We start from the raw sequence: 5,657 nt of genomic DNA, 5'->3' as shown, positions 1-5,657 counted from the left end.
AGGAGCTTGTTTGAGGCCATATAGTGTTTTGTTTAGCTTGTACACCATATCAGGATGTTTTGGATCTTCAAAGCCAGGTGGTTGAGCAACGTACACTTCTTCTTCAATCTTGCCATTGAGGAATGCACTCTTCACATCCATTTGATATAGTAAGATGTTGTGGTGGTTAGCATAGGCTAGCAGTATGCGAATAGCTTCAAGCCTAGCCACAGGAGCAAATGTTACATCAAAGTCAATTCCTTCAACTTGAGTATATCCTTGAGCCACAAGACGTGCTTTGTTTCTGACGACTTGACCATGCTCATCTTGCTTGTTTTGATATATCCATTTTGTGCCAATAATGTTATTCTTGCGAGGGTCAGGACGCTTGACTAGTTCCCAAACATTGTTTAGCTTGAACTATTGAAGTTCTTCTTGCATAGCTTGAATCCATTCAGGTTCCATAAAGGCTTCAGCAACTTTCTTGGGTTCTGATATTGACACAAACGAAAAGTGCCCACAGAAATTTGCTAACTGTGTTGCTCTTGAACGAGTAAGTGGACCAGGTGCATTGATGCTATCAATTATCTTCTCAATTTGTACTTCATTTGCAACACGAGGATGAACTGGACAAAGACCTTACTCTTGCTGATCATTGTCATCATTGGGAGGATTGTCTTCGGTCTGAGCATTGTCTTCAGATTGGTTTGGTGCGGAAATGATAAGTTCCTCTTCAGGCTGTGCTTCAGAAGGCATGATTTCACCAGTTCCCATCAGCTTGATAGAATCGCTGGGCGGAGCTTCATCTAGTGTACTTGGCAGGAGCTCTCTTTGTGAACCATTGGTTTCATCAAATCGCACGTCCATAGTTTCAATGATTTTGTAGAGATAGAGGTTGAAGACTCTGTAAGAGTGCGAGTCCTTTCTGTAACCGAGCATGAAGCCTTCGTGAGCTTTAGGTGCAAATTTTGACTTGTGATGGGGATCCTTGATCCAGCACCTAGCACCAAATACTCTGAAGTAGCTGACATTTGGCTTCTTGCCAGTAAGGAGCTCATAGGATGTTTTGTTCAGAAGCTTATGGACGTAAACACGGTTGATGATGTTACATGATGTATCAATAGCTTCAGGCCAGAACTTTCTTGGTGTCTTATACTCGTCGAGCATTGTTCGAGCCATCTCAATGAGGGTTCTGTTCTTGCGCTCTACGATGTCATTTTGCTGAGGTGTGTATGGAGCAGAAAACTCATGAGTGATTCCCATTGTATCCAGATAAAGATCAAGCCCAATGTTCTTGAACTCAGTGTCGTTGTCACTTCTGATATGCTTGATCTTGACGCCATAATTGTTCATGGCTCGATTGGCGAAGCGTCTGAAGACATCTTGCACTTCAGTCTTGTAGCGAATTATGTGCACCCATGTATATCTTGAGTAGTCATCAACAATGATGAATCCATAGAGACAAGCTGTTGTTGTGAGGGTAGAGTAGTGAGTAGGGCCAAATAAGTCCATGTGTAACAGCTCGAAGGGTTGAGATGTCGTCATGATTGTCTTTGAGGGGTGCTTTGCCCTAGTCATATTTCCAGCTTCGGAGGCACCACACAAATGATCCTTCTTGAACTTGACACCCTCGATGCCTATGACATGCTTCTTCTTGACGAGTGTGTGTAAGTTCCTCATGCCAGCATGCCCCAGCCTCCGATGCCAGAGCCAGCATTCTGAAGCTTTTGCAAGAAGACATACGACAAGCTGTGGACCTGCTGAGAAATCTACCATGTATAGATCATCTTTCCGATACCCTTCAAAGACTAGAGACTTGTCAGATTCCATTAGTACAAGGCAACGATATTTTCCGAATAGTACAATCATGTTCAAGTCACAAAGCATTGAGACCGACATTAAGTTGAACCCACGGGATTCAACAAGCATCACTTTATCCATGTGTTGATCCTTTGAGATTGTAACTCTACCTAGACCCAATACCTTGCTTTTACCAGTGTCGGCAAATGTGATGTGACTCTTGTCTGACGGACGTAAGGTTGAGTCCATGAGAAGACTTCGATCACCAGTCATATGATTAGTGCATCCGCTGTCCATAATCCATTCTGAAGCATGAGGTGTCATACCCTACAGTGCAGTTAGGAGGATAGGCTTCACAAAGTGTGTTGTGAAGCATAAGCATTTGACGCACACAAGGATTATCACAGCTTAGATCAAGGTTAGGACTCATAGTATGACTGGTAAGCGATTCACATGTGAAATACATAGTAAGACCATTTTATCATGCGTCCCTTAATGTGTTTTAGGTCCCCAGCAATAGTATCAGACGCCTTTGATAGCAGGCTGGAGACCTTATTCTGCAATAGAAAGTTAATTCTTCTTCACCACCCACATCTTCAGGGGTGGCTTAGAAGCAATGAGTCTAAGTGCAGCATCTGAGAACTTCGGCTTTGGAGCCCTAGCAAATAGCCTTGCAGGAGATGAATGATACTCATATGAATAAGCAGAAAAGTTCTTAGTTCTATGAACATAGCGGTTTGAAGACACACGCTCATATTCATAAGTTTGAGTACGATTGCCCTGCAAAACATTGGCGTTAGGGTGACTCAGGTGAGTCATGTATCTGTATGAAGCCTTTGGACCATATGACGCCTTAGGTCTGGGGTTTGTCTTCTTTCCTGGTGGTGTCATGATCACATTCACTGGAAGATTCTCAAGACAGCTTTTGGGAACCCAGATCTTCTTCATAGGTGGTCCATTCCTGCAGTTAGTACCAATATACCTGACAAACACTTCACCATTCTGATTCTTGAACAGCTTATAGTTTGCATCAAGAGATTCATCAATGATAATAGGATTAGCACAGGTAAAGCCAGATAAGGTGGATGGATCCACTGAAGGTTCCTTTGCAGCAACCCATGTGGTTTTGGGATACTGCTCAGGCTTCCAGTAGGAACCATCAACATTCATTTTCCTCTCGAACCCAACACCCTCTTTCCTAGGGTTTCGGTTCAGAATCTGCTTTTTGAGGACATCTCAAAGTGTCTGATGTCCTTTCAGACTTTTATACATCCCTGTTTCAAGCAATGTCTTCAACCTAGCATTTTCATCAGCAGTAGTAGTGGTATCCTCCGTAGAGGGGTTAGTTTCCACATCAGTAGTTGAAGATAATGCAACAGTAGCAGCAGTGGTAGCGTTATCACGCTCAATGCATTTTAGACATGGTGGTTCAAATCCATCCTGTGTAACACTGATTTGTTGAGCAAGTAATGAATCGCGCTCCTTCTGAAGATCTCCATAGTCCACTCTTATCTTTTCAAGATCTTGCTTTCTTTGAAGACATTCAGAAGAAAGCTTCTCGTGATCAGACAAGAGAGCATTATGTTGATCTTGAAGGGCGTCAAACTTGGAATGAAGTCTCTGAAGACTCTCAGCCAATGCTTTTGACTGATCCATTTCTTCACCCAACATATCATCGCTCTTACTAAGCATGTTTTGAACCTTTTCCAAGGCTCTTTGTTGTTTAGTGGCAAGGGAAGCAAGTTTGACATAGCTGGGGCCAAATTCATCACCTGATTCATCATCACTAGTTTCAGAGAGGTAGCATTCAGTTACCTTAGCACCCCCTGCCATGAGGCATGGTGAAGATGAAGACGATTCAGGTGGAAAGGTCATCTCTTTAAGAGACTCCTTGTATTCCTCAAACCAAGGATCATGACGATTAAGATGACCTTCATAGACCTCAGAAAGCCGGTCCCAAATTAGCTTCGCGTGATTGAGGTGCATGACGTTCCTGAACTGATTTCAGGATAGATAGGAGCAGATGACATCCTTTGCTGTGAGGTTCAGTAGAGTGTACTTGTGAATGTCATCAGCCTCCGCCATCTTGCATAGATCGGTAAGACCAATCTCAGTGACGGTCCACAGTTCGCTATCCATGGCCATGAGTCGCTTCTTCATCATGGCCTTCCACCGAGGATACTCATGACCGTCAAAGGTGGGGCAAGATACATTCCTCAATCCTGCAGTCGACATAGCTAAACTCCATGAGGTTAAACCGAATCACACAGAACAAGGGAGTACCTTTCTCTGATACCAATTGAAAGTGCTAGTTATCGACTAGAGGGGGGTGAATAGGCAATTTTTATCAGTCTTCAAAACATGGAAGTTTCGAAGACAAACAATAGAAATGACCTAATTGATATGCAACGGAAGATAAACTACAACAAGCAAACCATAGTCAAGTATGCAATAATGTGAAAGTACAAAGACTAATAGCAGCTTGGTAGTAAGGATCAGGATGGAAGATAGTATGAACCCAACCAACGATAGTAGTCTAGCAATGAAGTCAAATAGGTACGACAAATAGGCAATGACTTCACGAAGACAAACTCAAAGTAAAGGGAGGGAGAGGATAGAACCAGTCACTTGTTGAAGACACAGGATTTGTTGGACCAGTTCCAGTTGTTGTGACAACTGTACGTCTGGTTAGGGAGGCTGAGATTCAACTCAGAAGACTGCGTCTTCACCTTATTCCCCTTGAGCTAAGGACACACAGTCCTCGCCCAATCACTCTGGTAAGTCTTCAAGGTAGACTTCCGAACCTTCACAGACTTTGTTCACCGGCAATCCACAATGACTCTTGGATGCTCAGAACGCGACGCCTAACCAGCTGGAGGATACACAGTCCTCAAGTGTAATAAGTCTTCAGGTCACTCAGACAGAAAGACTTCAGTGATGCCTAACACTCTTTGGCTCTGGGTGTTTGGGATTTGTCCTCGCAAGGATTTCTCTCTCTCAAAGGCTTCGAGGTGGGTTGCTCTCAAACGACAAAAGTCGTGAACTAACTCTGAGCATCCACCAATTTATGGTGTAGGGGGATATTTATAGCCACAAGGCAACCCGACCTGATATGTACGAAATGACCCTGGGTCACTAAGGAACTGACACGTGTTCCAATGGTCAGATTTCAAACACACACAGCAACTTTGCTTGAGCTACAAGTAAAGCTGACTCATCCAGCTTTGGATAAGATTTTCTCTCATTGTCTTCGCTCGAAGACATAGGATTTGGGTTGAGCATCACTTCAGTCATTCTGACTTTGTTCACTTGGACCCCACTTAACAGTATGGTGGTTCCTATGACTCAACAAAGAAGAAAAGGAAACAACAAAACAACACAATCTTCGCGCTCCATAGTCTTCACTCAATGTCTTCTCATGTCATAGTCTTCAATATGAATATCTTCACATACCACCATTGTCGTCAATGTCTTCATACATTTTTAGGGGTCATCTCCGGTAGGTAAACCGAATCAATGAGGGACACTACCTGCGTTATCCTGCAATTCTCACAAACGCATTAGTCCCTCAACCAACTTTGTCATCAATACTCCAAAACCAACTAGGGGTGGCACTAGATGCACTTACAGATGGATCACGCGAAGCAATATTTTTTTTTGAGGGGGCGAAGCACCTAGTTTAAAAGGAAAAAAGGCGGTACACTCACAACAGTCAGGTCGCGGTCGCATTGCACCCCACACACGTTCGGTCCTGCACATGGCTCACGCAAAGGGAACGCGCTTCGGTTTGCCTCTTCACTGACACGTGGGACTGCACTTGGAGAAACCGACCATGCGCCAAACTCCCCCCACCCACCGCGTGAAAATCCTCCCCCCCC

The sequence above is a fragment of the Triticum dicoccoides genome, chromosome 4B (assembly GCF_002162155.2).
Source record: "Triticum dicoccoides isolate Atlit2015 ecotype Zavitan chromosome 4B, WEW_v2.0, whole genome shotgun sequence".
Taxonomy (NCBI): Eukaryota; Viridiplantae; Streptophyta; class Magnoliopsida; order Poales; family Poaceae; genus Triticum; species Triticum dicoccoides.
The sequence above is the reverse complement of the archived record's forward strand: the minus strand, read 5'-3'. Positions refer to the sequence as shown.